The sequence below is a fragment of the Perna viridis genome, chromosome 1 (assembly GCF_037379345.1).
Source record: "Perna viridis isolate PV_CMFRI_1.1 ecotype Kerala chromosome 1, ASM3737934v1, whole genome shotgun sequence".
NCBI classification, from domain to species: domain Eukaryota; kingdom Metazoa; phylum Mollusca; class Bivalvia; order Mytilida; family Mytilidae; genus Perna; species Perna viridis.
The window spans coordinates 127,824-144,432 of NC_142445.1; the positions used below are offsets into that span (position 1 = coordinate 127,824).

Consider the following 16,609-nt stretch of genomic DNA (forward strand, 5'->3'; position numbering starts at 1 on the left):
AGTCAAATAAAGTCCTGCTGCTTACTTTATTTACGAGACCTTTGTGTAATTTCATGGAATCCATATAAAAATAAATATATAGTCTGTTCTTTTGAAAATACCAAATATATGCCGGATTTGTGCAATCAGAATATTTTATTTTTAAACCATATATGCATAAATTATATGAACTGCAGTTGATACATGTACAAGTAAATGTATGCTATTACTATTCTACGGCAAACAAAATATGTGTTTCCAGTATTACACTTTAAAAAAGGGTAGGTAAGTAAGGATTTGTTCACTTTATATTTACATTACGTCTATGGAAGAATTATTCTGACTTAAACAGTGTTATTGAGAAGTTAGGCTACTTTAAATTTAGCTAAAAAATAGGATGAGTAGGGTAATGGGAAACACCTATCTTTTTTTTTAAATTTGACCTAAACAAACAATATTTCAAAAGGTATACAATAATACACACTTTTTCCAAATGTTGTGACTCAGGGTCAGATGTCGAGGGTGGGGTGACAGATCCAATAGAAAATAAATGAAAAAGGGGGAGGCTATACTTTGCTCATTTCTGCCAAATATCATGCAATATTAATTTATCATTTTTATAGCTGTAGCTACAGTATATTGTTTAAGCTGTATCAAAGCAAACAATTGTGATACTATACTAGGTAAACTACAATGGCACTTCATCAGATGCTCGGTAAAATCAGTTTTGATGCATCAAAATGTACTTCTTCACATGTAGTGTATTATGCCTATTGTGACCAAATATATGAGGTGTCATTGCTGGGTAAATGTGTTAAGGATTTTGAAACTTCAAATGCCTACCATATATGGCCATTTGGTCTTTATTATAAATTAAGCCGAGTTAAAGTCATAAACTCAATGTTTAATAATATTCACCTTAGTTAGCCAACTAGGGTAACAATGTCAAAAGAACGAGAAAAAAACACCTTTTCTGATAGAAAATTAAAGCAGCCAGTAGTATAAATTTATGTGCACTTTAATCATGGTGGCGGCTTAGAATGGGGAAAAAACATAATCAGAAGTAATAATTAATTGGCACAAACATAATTACAATATTTGTCTGGTTTTAACAACATAATACTGTTCTAAAATAAGGTCAATGGTTTATATGATTACAAGATACTTTCAATACAGTTTACAAACTACTGCTTAAATAACGATAGAGAAAATCATTACTTAATCACCTGAAATAATAATACATACCTCGTCATTTAAACCACAGTTTGTGCTACCAACTAAGGCTTACTTAACTTATATTGCTACAAGATTGACCCAACTTATATTGCTACAAGATTGAAGTCATCACTACAAAAGTTTTATGGCCGTCATCATGAACTCGTGGATCGTTACGGTGTATCCATCGGCGCCATGAAAACTGATTTGTTCAACGTGTTATAATTTCCTCTTTCGTCTATCCCGTACTTGACTTTTTATGAGCAACTCGGCGGGTGTTTCTAGAAAAGCAGAGGACGCTTACCCTACCGGTGCACCTGGTCCATGCTCCCAGTTTTTAGTGGAGTCCGAGTTGCTAATTTGCTTTTGTTACTTTGTATGTATGATTTTAGTTACTCTATGTTCTTTGTTGTGAATGTCTGTTTTCCATGTCTGGTCTTTGTCCCTACATTCTTTGATTACCCTATAACCTTGGTTCCCTTGATTACTCTCTCCCAGGATACATAACTTGTCTTAACCACAATTCTAACACTAGTTTTGCATTACACAAATGTTTTATTTAAAAGTCTGAAAATGAAATGAAATACCATTTACAATAAATATTCAAGTATGAAATATACAAATGAAATCTGATATCATTAATTTTATCAGTGCATGTACTACCTCCCTTGACATACATTTTGTAACTTAAGCTCAGATATCATCATATCAAATAATTCTGTTCAGTTTGAGATCAGTTGATGTAATGTGATTCAAAGATATTGTTAAAAAGTATGATTTTGTGTGAAACAAACTTCTAAAAAACAAATATGATAAACAATAGACCACAAAAAGTATATTTTTGCTATATACCTGAAGAAAACACTAGAAGTTCGCTGGTATAAATCCAAATTAGTAATCCATTCTACATGTATATGGTCTAACATTTTCATCAAGCACTAACATGGGACAAGACTGTTCAGAAAATCATCATTTCTCACATCGTTCTCCAGAACAATAATGTTATTAAATAAAATTAGCATTGTTACTACTTTAAAGGATATTAAGTCCATCACACGAGCACTGTGACCTTTTCCTTAGTAACCATTTTAGTTCCTTTTCATGTATTTCCTTGTTCTGACTATTCATAGTCACATTTTCTGATTGATAATACAAACTCATTGTAAATAATAACAATGACTTGTATTATGTCAATAGTTGTGCTTAATTCTCTAAAAGTATACCTAATCTTCACCTTCTACATCAGTTCCAAGTTTTTTTCACACTGCAGATTTTAAGAGTCTGAAAGTGGAATGTTTCAGATTTCTGTACATAAATGAAATCTGTAGGGTTATCAATATCGCCTCCGTTGTCACACATCTTGTTCAGGAAGTCCAGCGTCAGGCTTAACACGAGTGGTACTTTTAACAGATAAATAATTCAATGTCGGTCATACAAAAATATTGAATTCACTTTAGTCAATTAACTCAGATGACAATGTTCAAATAAAGAGAAATAAATACCTCTGTGATAAAAAATAAAGGACATCTTGGACAGGTTTTCTTTCATTAAATGTTAGAAAGAGTAAACAAGGCAACCAAGGTTATAGCGGTAATCAAAAGAATGTAATCCAGGGACAAAGACAAGACATGGAAAACAGAAATACAAAACAAAGAACATAAAGTAACTAAAATCATACATACAAAGTAACAAAATTAAATGAGCAACTCGGACTCCACTAAAAACTGGAAACATGGACCAGGTGCACCGGTAGGGTAATCGTCCTCTGCCTTTCTGGAAACACCCGCCGAGTTGCTCATAAAAAGTCAAGTCCGGGGTAGACAAACGAGGAAAGGAAAACTATGACCCGTTGAATAAATCAGTTTTCATGGTGCTGTTGGATACACCATAACGATCCACGAGTTCATGATGACGACCATAAAACTTCTGTAGTGATGACTTCAATCTTGTAGCAACATAACTACATGTATGATGTTCATGTTTAACATTGGAACAAGCAGCAATATAAATATGGTCTCTCTAGGAAAGAACATTTATAGGAAAATAAAATAATGTTTGTCCGTAAAATACATGTCATAATAGATTGGTCAATCTATTAATGATTGTATCGGATTTCTATGGGTCATGAGTGTAAGATCGATTTATCTCTGATGTGCATGCATGATACATGCGTGATCATGTACATGCATTCATCTGACTGGTCAATTGGTACATGATCCTGGGGATATTGGGTTACAGCAAGAGCTGACCCTCGTGGTCAGTCGCCGTAAACATTCCCAAGGATCAAGTCTGTATTTAACAAATATTGGCACTTTTTAATTGGTAGCGGAAAACTCACAGTGTAGGCTTAGAATGGGAGAAAAACAGAATCCATAATAATAATAATAATAAATGGCACAAACATATTTACAATAATTTACAAATGCCGTGGTTTTAATAACATGCTAAAATTATGAACAGAATGCTGTTCTCATAGAAAGTGAATTGTTTATATGATTACAAAACACTTCCGATAAAGTTTACAAACTACTGCATAAATATCAATGGAGAAAATCAATACTTAATGAACTGTAATCTCTTGTGACAGTATTTTAGACCTTTTTTTAACCCTTATGTAAAGCAAATCTATTCATCAAAGGTTTAACTGTCTTGTTATTTATATGATATCACTGCTTTATGACATTTTTTCTTCAACATTTTGTATACAGGTATTTACAAGCATTCCTTACAGCTTACTTAACACGTTGTTTACATCCAAAGTCTTTATTGCTGTAATTTCAAATCTGTTTGAAAATCATGATGTCATTAAATTTACTAACTACATGTTTTAATTTAACATTTAACCTTGGAACTAATTCTTACTACAATTACTAAAAACTAAAGCCTATCCTCCAAATACATACCTTGACTTTTAAACCACAGTTTGTGCTAAAAACTAAGGTTTACTCCCAGGATTCATAACTTGTACGAACCACAGTTCTAATCTAAGTTTTTATTACACATAATATGTATTTTAAAGTCTGAAAAAGAAATGAAATACTATTTAGAATACATACTCCAGTATAAAAGATACAAATAAAATATGATATCATTAATGTTATCAGTATTACCTCCTTTGACATATACTTGTGACTTCAGATCAAATTTTCTTATATCAAATAATTCTTTTCTGTTGTTCTGATATTTACTTAACAAAACCAAAAAGATCATGGTGTAAAGACAGAAATATATTATAACCAAATCATGGTTCCAAGAAACCTTTGGTCAAAGTTGACAAAAAAGAATTATTCATCAAACTGTAAGAACAAGCCTGTTCTATCATTGCTTTTGACAGTCAAGTATTTATAACTGTTGACATCTTATCCAATATAACTTTATGTATTTTCTTCAACTTAGATATATTTACATTTATTCCATATAGCGTGTTTATGCTGTTATCATCAACTGTCATTCACATTACAGTTCATAGCTAATGAAACATCTTTCAAACATCAAGAACTTAATTAGTTTTATGGAACTTATTTGACCTTGAAACAACTTTTCTATTGTTAAGTGATTCGGAATAATTCTACCAGTCTTTCAATGTTCCATACCACTTACAGTAATAACATGTACCGCTGCCCTTTAATGCCACTTTATGCAAATAACTTCCGTGATTTGTTTCTGCCTTTCCCTTTACTTGTACTTGTTAAATTCCCCATCTTTCCTTGGTTACAGTTTGATTTCAGCAATTATTTTTCCTGCAAATTGTACAATATACAGTCTGGGATCCTTTGATGTGAAGAAATGAAAGGATATTGTTAGAAAGTAAGGTAAAGTGAAGACAAAGTATGATTTTGGGTGAGACAAACTTAAAAAAAAAATATAATAAAAAATAGCCACAAATCTATGTTAGCTATATACCAAAAGAAAATAGTGTGCATGTATAAATCCAAATCATTAATCCATTCTACATGTGTTTGGTGTGACTTTTGAATCAAGCACTGTCATGGAATCAAACTGCTCAGAAAATCATCATTTCGTATATCATTCTCTAGAATAATGTTATTAAATAAAATTAGCATTGGTACTATTATAAAGGATATTAAGTCCATCACACGAGCACTGTGACATTTTCCTTAGTAACCATTTTAGTTCCTTTACATGTATTTCCTTGTTTTGTCTATTCATAGTCACATTTTCTAATTGATAATACAAATTCATTGTAAATAATAACAATGACTTGTATTATGTCAATAGTTGTGCTTAATTCTCTAAAAGTATACCTAATTTTCACCTTCTATAACAGTTCTAAGTACTTTCCACACTGCAGGTTTTAAGAGTCTGAAAGAGAAATGTTTCAGATTCTGTACCTAAATGATATCTGTAAGGTTATCAAGGTAAGCTCTGTACAGGTCTGGTTTAAATTGATCTGAAGTGACAGTTTTAGCTTTGAAACCACTTCTTATTGTTTTCAATGTACATTAGATATGTGTAGACCACTTTATGTTTGAAGTTGATCAATTCAAGTCATTGTCAGCATCATAAAATGAGTTTTTATATGTGTACCCCTATACATGGTCTAAAAGTGCATTGACCATGGCTGCATGTTTAAAAACCCATTTTTGGCCTTAAAGCAGCTGCAACTTGAGTAAACTGAACTTTATTGCATCAAATACACATAATATGATGCAACCAATGTAAAGAATCACAAAAATATTTCATTTAAAAAAAAAAGATGTGCATTTTAGAGGGGCCTTATCTCCTTCGACCATTGGACATGCGAGTCATGCAATGTACCACTGATACTAAATTTGCTATAACTTATATATGTTTCAACTAATCATGATGAACCTTTGTACTTGAAGCCAGAAAAAGTTTCATCTTGACATGAGTGCAGTTTTTATTCAAATTGAGCACATTTATTGATCTAATAAGGGGGTTGCCAGGGTATCAGAAATTGTATTTGCTGGGGGTAATTTGGTGTTTATTTTCAAGAATTCAGTAAATTTACATGAAATAATAAGATTTTGGCCCTTTATTCTCTATTTTCTGAAATTAAAATAAAAAAATATGGTTTCTATGGGATTTTCCATTGAAATTGCACTTTTGCTAAGGTGCTAGGTATGAAATATAGACCAGTGGGGAAAATATTGTACAGCTTTGAGTTTTTCTCCTCTAACTATACACTAGGAACATCAAATCAAGAAAAAACATACTTTACGAACAAGGTTTAGGCAGAAATCTGACAATTTAGTGTAATTTTTATGAACCTTGTCAATGAAATATGGCAAAATCAGGGGTTTTCACAGCCTTGTCTTAGGATCTATAAAATCACAGATATGTGTTTTATTGGTCTGAATCTTTTGTATTTGCTAGTAAATAATATAAATAATGTGAAAAAAAACTAATATATTCATTCCATTGATATTCATGCATCTAATGTAAGTCACTACATGTATATACCTTGTGATGTCTAAAAAACACCTAATTTTAGAGTTCCGCATACACTATAAGGTTTCAAAAATGAAATTTTTTGAAGAAAAACTGGAAAAATACAGCTGACTGTCTGCTTATGTACCTGATAAACTTAGAACCCTACATTATCTTACATTTGTTTCAGATTTTTCATCATTCAAAACCCAAATAAAGGCTAACTTTTAATATCGGACACAATCACACTTGAACAAGCTCTGTACAGGTCTGGTTTAAATTGATCTGGAGTGACAGTTTTAGCTTTGAAACCACTTCTTATTGTTTCCAATGTACATTAGATATGTGTAGACCACTTTATGTTTGAAGTTGATCAATTTAAGTCATTGTCAGCATCATAAAATGAGTTTTTATATGTGTACCCCTATACATGGTCTAAAAGTGCATCGACCATGGCCGCATGTTGAAAAACCCATTTTTGGCCTCAAAGCAGCTTCAACTTGAGTAAACTGAACTGTATTGCATCAAATACACATAATATGATGCAACCAATGTAAAGAATCACAAAAATATTTCATTTACAAAAAAAAGATGTACATTTTAGAGGGGCCTTATTTCCTTCGACCATTGGACATGCGAGTCATGCAATGTACCACTGATACTAAATTTGCTATAACTTATATATTTTTCAACTAATCTTGATGAACCTTTGTACTTGAAGTCAAAAAAGGTTCATCTTGACATGAGTGCAGTTTTTATTCAAATTGAGCACATTTATTGATCTAATAAGGGGGTTGCCAGGGTATCAGAAATTGTATTGGCTAGTATTTGCTGGGGGTAATTTGGTGTTTATTTTCAAGAATTCAGTAAATCTACATGAAAGAATAAGATTTTGGCCCTTTATTCTCTATTTTCTGAAATTAAAATAAAAAAATATGGTTTCTATGGGATTTTCCATTGAAATTGCACTTTTGCTAAGGTGCTAGGTATGAAATATAGACCAGTGGGGAAAATATTGTACAGCTTTGATTTTTTCTCCTCTAACTATACACTAGGATCATCAAATCAACAAAAAACATACTTTATGAACAAGGTTTAGGCAGAAATTTGACAATTTAGTGTAATTTTTATGAACCCAGTCAATGAAATATGGCAAAATCAGGGGTTTTCACAGCCTTGTCTTAGGATCTATAAAATCACAGATATGTGTTTTATTGGTCTGAATCTTTTGTATTTGCTAGTAAATAATATAAATAATGTGAAAAAAAAAAACTAATATATTCATTCCATTGATATTCATGCATCTAATGTAAGTCACTACATGTATATACCTTGTGATGTCTAAAAAACACCTAATTTTAGAGTTCCGCATACACTATAAGGTTTCAAAAATGAAATTTTTTGTAGAAAAACTGGAAAAATACAGCTGACTGTCTGCTTATGTACCTGATAAACTTAGAACCCTACATTATCTTCCGTTTGTTTCAGATTTTTCATCATTCAAAACCCAAATAAAGGCTAACTTTTAATATCGGACACAATCACACTTGAACAAGATCTGTACAGGTCTGGTTTAAATTGATCTGGAGTGACAGTTTTAGCTTTGAAACCACTTCTTATTGTTTTCAATGTACATTAGATATGTGTATACCACTTTATGTTTGAAGTTGATCAATTTAAGTCATTGTCAGCATCATAAAATTGGTTTTTATATGTGTACCCCTATACATGGTCTAAAAGTGCATCGACCATGGCCGCATGTTTAAAAACCCATTTTTGGCCTTAAAGCAGCTTCAACTTGAGTAAACTGAACTTTATTGCATCAAATACACATAATATGATGCAGCCAATGTAAAGAATCACAAAAATATTTCATTTACAAAAAAAAGATGTACATTTTAGAGGGGCCTTATTTCCTTCGACCATTGGACATGCGAGTCATGCAATGTACCACTGATACTAAATTTGCTATAACTTATATATTTTTCAACTAATCATGATGAAACTTTGTACTTGAAGTCAAAAAAGGTTCATCTTGACATGAGTGCAGCTTTTATTCAAATTGAGCACATTTATTGATCTAATAAGGGGGTTGCCAGGGTATTAGAAACTGTATTTGCTGGGGGTAATTTGGTGTTTATTTTCAAGAATTCAGTAAATCTACATGAAAGAATAAGATTTTGGCCCTTTATTCTCTATTTTCTGAAATTAAAATAAAAAAATATGGTTTCTATGGGATTTTCCATTGAAATTGCACTTTTGCTAAGGTGCTAGGTATGAAATATAGACCAGTGGGGAAAATATTGTACAGCTTTGAGTTTTTCTCCTCTAACTATACACTAGGAACATCAAATCAAGAAAAAACATACTTTATGAACAAGGTTTAGGCAGAAATCTGACAATTTAGTGTAATTTTTATGAACCCAGTCAATGAAATATGGCAAAATCAGGGGTTTTCACAGCCTTGTCTTAGGATCTATAAAATCACAGATATGTGTTTTATTGGTCTGAATCTTTTGTATTTGCTAGTAAATAATATAAATAATGTGAAAAAAACCTAATATATTCATTCCATTGATATTCATGCATCTAATGTAAGTCACTACATGTATATACCTTGTGATGTCTAAAAAACACCTAATTTTAGAGTTCCGCATTCACTATAAGGTTTCAAAAATGAAATTTTTTGTAGAAAAACTGGAAAAATACAGCTGACTGTCTGCTTATGTACCTGATAAGCTTAGAACCTTACATTATCTTACATTTGTTTCAGATTTTTCATCATTCAAAACCCAAATAAAGGCTAACTTTTAATATCGGACACAATCGCACTTGAACAAGCTCTGTACAGGTCTGGTTTAAATTGATCTGGAGTGACAGTTTTAGCTTTGAAAGCACTTCTTATTGTTTTCAATGTACGTTAGATATGTGTAGACCACTTTATGTTTGAAGTTGATCAATTTAAGTCATTGTCAGCATCATAAAATGAGTTTTCATATGTGTACCCCTATACATGGTCTAAAAGTGCATTGACCATGGCCGCATGTATAAAAACCCAATTTTTGGCCTTAAAGCAGCTGGAACTTGAGTAAACTGAACTGTATTGCATCAAATACACATAATATGATGCAACCAATGTAAAGAATCACAAAAATATTTTATTTACAAAAAAAAGATGTACATTTTAGAGGGGCCTTATTTCCTTCGACCATTGGACATGCGAGTCATGCAATGTACCACTGATACTAAATTTGCTATAACTTATATATTTTTCAACTAATCATGATGAAACTTTGTCCTTGAAGTTAAAAATGGTTCATCTTGACATGAGTGCAGTTTTATTCAAATTGAGCACATTTATTGATCTAATAAGGGGGTTGCCAGGGTATCAGAAATTGTATTGGCTAGTATTTGCTGGGGGTAATTTGGTGTTTATTTTCAAGAATTCAGTAAATCTACATGAAAGAATAAGATTTTGGCCCTTTATTCTCTATTTTCTGAAATTAAAATAAAAAAATATGGTTTCTATGGGATTTTCCATTGAAATTGCACTTTTGCTAAGGTGCTAGGTATGAAATATAGACCAGTGGGGAAAATATTGTACAGCTTTGATTTTTTCTCCTCTAACTATACACTAGGATCGTCAAATCAACAAAAAACATACCTTATGAACAAGGTTTAGGCAGAAATTTGACAATTTAGTGTAATTTTTATGAACCCAGTCAATGAAATATGGCAAAATCAGGGGTTTTCACAGCCTTGTCTTAGGATCTATAAAATCACAGATATGTGTTTTCTTGGTCTGAATCTTTTGTATTTGCTAGTAAATAATATAAATAATGTGAAAAAAAAAACTAATATATTCATTCCATTGATATTCATGCATCTAATGTAAGTCACTACATGTATATACCTTGTGATGTCTAAAAAACACCTAATTTTAGAGTTCCGCATACACTATAAGGTTTCAAAAATGAAATTTTTTGTAGAAAAACTGGAAAAATACAGCTGACTGTCTGCTTATGTACCTGATAAACTTAGAACCCTACATTATCTTCCATTTGTTTCAGATTTTTCATCATTCAAAACCCAAATAAAGGCTAACTTTTAATATCGGACACAATCGCACTTGAACAAGATCTGTACAGGTCTGGTTTAAATTGATCTGGAGTGACAGTTTTAGCTTTGAAACCACTTCTTATTGTTTTCAATGTACATTAGATATGTGTATACCACTTTATGTTTGAAGTTGATCAATTTAAGTCATTGTCAGCATCATAAAATTGGTTTTTATATGTGTACCCCTATACATGGTCTAAAAGTGCATCGACCATGGCCGCATGTTGAAAAACCCATTTTTGGCCTTAAAGCAGCTTCAACTTGAGTAAACTGAACTTTATTGCATCAAATACACATAATATGATGCAGCCAATGTAAAGAATCACAAAAATATTTCATTTACAAAAAAAAGATGTACATTTTAGAGGGGCCTTATTTCCTTCGACCATTGGACATGCGAGTCATGCAATGTACCACAGATACTAAATTTGCTATAACTTATATATTTTTCAACTAATCATGATGAAACTTTGTACTTGAAGTCAAAAAAGGTTCATCTTGACATGAGTGCAGCTTTTATTCAAATTGAGCACATTTATTGATCTAATAAGGGGGTTGCCAGGGTATTAGAAACTGTATTTGCTGGGGGTAATTTGGTGTTTATTTTCAAGAATTCAGTAAATCTACATGAAAGAATAAGATTTTGGCCCTTTATTCTCTATTTTCTGAAATTAAAATAAAAAAATATGGTTTCTATGGGATTTTCCATTGAAATTGCACTTTTGCTAAGGTGCTAGGTATGAAATATAGACCAGTGGGGAAAATATTGTACAGCTTTGAGTTTTTCTCCTCTAACTATACACTAGGAACATCAAATCAAGAAAAAACATACTTTATGAACAAGGTTTAGGCAGAAATCTGACAATTTAGTGTAATTTTTATGAACCCAGTCAATGAAATATGGCAAAATCAGGGGTTTTCACAGCCTTGTCTTAGGATCTATAAAATCACAGATATGTGTTTTATTGGTCTGAATCTTTTGTATTTGCTAGTAAATAATATAAATAATGTGAAAAAAACCTAATATATTCATTCCATTGATATTCATGCATCTAATGTAAGTCACTACATGTATATACCTTGTGATGTCTAAAAAACACCTAATTTTAGAGTTCCGCATTCACTATAAGGTTTCAAAAATGAAATTTTTTGTAGAAAAACTGGAAAAATACAGCTGACTGTCTGCTTATGTACATGATAAGCTTAGAACCTTACATTATCTTACATTTGTTTCAGATTTTTCATCATTCAAAACCCAAATAAAGGCTAACTTTTAATATCGGACACAATCGCACTTGAACAAGCTCTGTACAGGTCTGGTTTAAATTGATCTGGAGTGACAGTTTTAGCTTTGAAACCACTTCTTATTGTTTTCAATGTACATTAGATATGTGTAGACCACTTTATGTTTGAAGTTAATCAATTTAAGTCATTGTCAGCATCATAAAATGAGTTTTCATATGTGTACCCTTATACATGGTCTAAAAGTGCATTGACCATGGCCGCATGTATAAAAACCCAATTTTTGGCCTTAAAGCAGCTGGAACTTGAGTAAACTGAACTGTATTGCATCAAATACACATAATATGATGCAACCAATGTAAAGAATCACAAAAATATTTTATTTACAAAAAAAAGATGTACATTTTAGAGGAGCCTTATTTCCTTCGACCATTGGACATGCGAGTCATGCAATGTACCACTGATACTAAATTTGCTATAACTTATATATTTTTCAACTAATCATGATGAACCTTTGTACTTGAAGTCAAAAAAGGTTCATCTTGACATGAGTGCAGTTTTTATTCAAATTGAGCACATTTATTGATCTAATAAGGGGGTTGCCAGGGTATCAGAAATTGTATTGGCTAGTATTTGCTGGGGGTAATTTGGTGTTTATTTTCAAGAATTCAGTAAATCTACATGAAAGAATAAGATTTTGGCCCTTTATTCTCTATTTTCTGAAATTAAAATAAAAAAATATGGTTTCTATGGGATTTTCCATTGAAATTGCACTTTTGCTAAGGTGCTAGGTATGAAATATAGACCAGTGGGGAAAATATTGTACAGCTTTGAGTTTTTCTCCTCTAACTATACACTAGGAACATCAAATCAAGAAAAAACATACTTTATGAACAAGGTTTAGGCAGAAATCTGACAATTTAGTGTAATTTTTATGAACCCAGTCAATGAAATATGGCAAAATCAGGGGTTTTCACAGCCTTGTCTTAGGATCTATAAAATCACAGATATGTGTTTTATTGCTCTGAATCTTTTGTATTTGCTAGTAAATAATATAAATAATGTGAAAAAAAACTAATATATTCATTCCATTGATATTAATGCATCTAATGTAAGTCACTACATGTATATACCTTGTGATGTCTAAAAAACACCTAATTTTAGAGTTCCGCATTCACTATAAGGTTTCAAAAATGAAATTTTTTGTAGAAAAACTGGAAAAATACAGCTGACTGTCTGCTTATGTACCTGATAAGCTTAGAACCTTACATTATCTTACATTTGTTTCAGATTTTTCATCATTCAAAACCCAAATAAAGGCTAACTTTTAATATCGGACACAATCGCACTTGAACAAGCTCTGTACAGGTCTGGTTTAAATTGATCTGGAGTGACAGTTTTAGCTTTGAAACCACTTCTTATTGTTTTCAATGTACATTAGATATGTGTAGACCACTTTATGTTTGAAGTTAATCAATTTAAGTCATTGTCAGCATCATAAAATGAGTTTTTATATGTGTACCCCTATACATGGTCTGAAAGTGCATTGACCATGGCCGCATGTATAAAAACCCAATTTTTGGCCTTAAAGCAGCTGGAACTTGAGTAAACTGAACTGTATTGCATCAAATACACATAATATGATGCAGCCAATGTAAAGAATCACAAAAATATTTTATTTACAAAAAAAGATGTACATTTTAGAGGGGCCTTATTTCCTTTGACCGTTGGACATGCGAGTCATGCAATGTACCACTGATACTAAATTTGCTATAACTTATATATTTTTCAACTAATCATGATGAAACTTTGTACTTGAAGTTAAAAATGGTTCATCTTGACATGAGTGCAGTTTTATTCAAATTGAGCACATTTATTGAACTAATATATTAGGTACGAGAACACAATTAATTTTTGGTTTTCGTTGTATAGTTCCCACTTTGGTAGTAGGTACCTTCCACATTTTTTCATATTTTTACTGGAGACTTATTTGCTGAAGTTTTGCCTCTAATTGGTAGAAAATAGGTTAAAATTACAAGGGATTTTTTTTCATTAATCAATTCTGACTAAAAGTTGTGATTTGGTTCAGTGGAAGAAGGTTAAAATTTAGGACTTTTAACTCAGTTCATTTGTCATGTTTACCCCATCTCCGAATTATATGTATTAATTTCAGAAAATGACGGTAAAATTTTCTACAATATATATATAAAATTTTGTTTGTACATATCTTTAGGCCAGAGAAGTTTTATTCAGTTTGCGCCAGTGGAATTTTTTTAATCTGCTCAAATGTGTATATTGAAATGCACTTGAAAATTAATTGCGGTCTCGTGCCTAATAAGGGGGTTGCCAGGGTATCAGAAATTGTATTTGCTAGTATTTGCTGGGGGTAATTTGGTGTTTATTTTCAAGAATTCAGTAAATCTACATGAAATAATAAGATTTTGGTATCAGTTATTGTGTTTCCTGTGGATATATGCGAATTTATTCATTTACAAGTATGTTAATCACACCGAACTTCACATTAAAATGATGTTCACACTCATCAACAACTTTACTAAACTTATTGTGTTTTAGATACAAACATATACGGACATACAGGACACACTCTGGCACACCATGAACCTTCCTGGCTTACTGGACTCCAAGACACAATCCGATTCAAAGAACTCGGTTGTTTTATTTTGTTTCATTTGGCAGGGAAAGACAGAATGCTACATTTCTGATAAGGGCAGTTCACCTCTTCAAGTAATAAAACAGTCGTTCCGATCGACGATTAAGATTTGATGTACTTTAAGCAACAAAATGTTAACATATTAATCGTAAGGGACGTATCATTTTTTTGTCTGGGAGGGGGGCTGGTCAAGAAATAGGGCATATCACTGTTTTGTTTTGATGGAAAAGGAGAGTACAGGTTTTTATCTATCTCTATAGATGGTGATCATTTCTCAAAACTTTCCTAATTGCTGAGATGCAAATTATATAAAAAGACTTATGACAGTGTATAATTATATAAAAAGTCTTATATTTGCATGTCCTCATTGTAATGAAGCTACCAACAAATATGACATGGCTACCAATATTGGAACACACTCGGTATCTGTCCACCCATCATATTATTGATGCTGAATTTTTACTTTGGGTATACCGCAATTTACATATCTGTACAATAACTATAAATGAAAAAGAGGGATAAAGTATTTTCCCTAGCTTGAAGAGGGGGGACCTAAAAATATCCCTATATTTAGGCGAGTGGTTCTTTGTTTTTTTCTCCAACTTTCAATTCTAAATGACTATCCCCTAGGCCTCCCAGCTAAAACAATGATACGTCCCTAAATACATATGTAAATATATTACATAGTCAAATCCCAATCCCCACTCAGCCTCTATGACGTATATGTTATATATGTATTTTCTTCAAGTCTTTGTAATTTGCTTTGTATATAATGTATGTGTTTTATGTTATGTTTCTAAAGTTGGTGATGGTGAATTGACATGTGTAATACTCTTTGACAGTAGCTGTTATATCATCATATCTGCAACTTCTGTCTCTGTGTTAGATGGCATGTAATGATCTTACAGAGCAGCCATTGGTTTATTTCACAACAGAAAACTGATTAAATCAATATCCCTAAATTATAGAAATTCAACCTACCTTGATCAGCTTCTCATTAATATTAATTGTACATTTTTCGTCATCGGCCTTTCATTTCTTCAATCAGTACACCCCAAAGTAGACATAGTTTTTTTCCTGCTTTTTGTACTACACTTCATTCGCATTAAAGGAAATGTTGAAATGAATCCAGGTCCTATAATTAACTCCTCAAAGTTTTCTATTAGCTCCTCCAGTAACGACAACTCCCTTTCACTATGTAACATTAGTATACAAAGTATTCGGAACAAACTAGATTTTTTAAACATGTTCTGTGAGGATTTGGATATCATAACCATAACGGAAACACACTTAGATCCAAATATAAAAGATGAAGATATACTTCTTGAATCCTTTTCTAAATCCGTCATCAGAAAAGATCGTATTAACTTTGGTGGCGGTATATTAATATATACAAAAGGCGATATTCGTGTAAAAAAACTGAATATTTTAGAAAATGATATCGACAAAACACTTTGGGTTGAGATCAGCGCAAAGGGTCAAAGATTTGTACTCTGTAATATTTATCGTGCCCTGGCAACTGATGTTGATTTTTTTACACGATTAAATCATGCGATAGGGTTGAGCTACCAGTTCACTGAAAACATTGTGGTCACGGGTGATTTAAATTCGGATCTATTTATGATTGATAACAATAGACTTGTTGACACAATAAATCTGTTCAATTTTACAAATGTGATTAACAAGCCTACTAGAACAACTGATAATCGAAGATCTTTATTAGATCTTATTATTATAAGCGACACAGCATCGTACACCATTGCCGATGTCTTTGATATTCCCAGATCTGTAAGTGACCACGACGCATGTATTGTATATTTGGTATATCCAAACAAAGATCCTGTCTCTTGTCCGGCCTTACGACCAAACTGACCAACAAAAATTTGCCGAGAAACTAGAGGCCTTGTATTGGGATATACTCCTTCCCGATGGCGCAGATGTGGATGTTATCACAGAAATGTTTACGGAAAC

General features: G+C 32.0%; 1 long non-coding RNA gene across 1 annotated transcript; it reads right to left on the reverse strand.

The window, feature by feature from the left end:
• Nucleotides 1-996: 996 nt before the first annotated feature.
• LOC148626741 (uncharacterized) lies at nt 997-15,726 on the reverse strand. The gene is made up of 5 exons (XR_015922310.1): nt 15,620-15,726; nt 5,460-5,517; nt 4,795-4,934; nt 4,098-4,214; nt 997-2,594 (listed from the first exon to the last, which is right to left on the reverse strand). It is a non-coding gene; the product is annotated as an uncharacterized LOC148626741 (long non-coding RNA).
• Nucleotides 15,727-16,609: the final 883 nt, after the last annotated feature.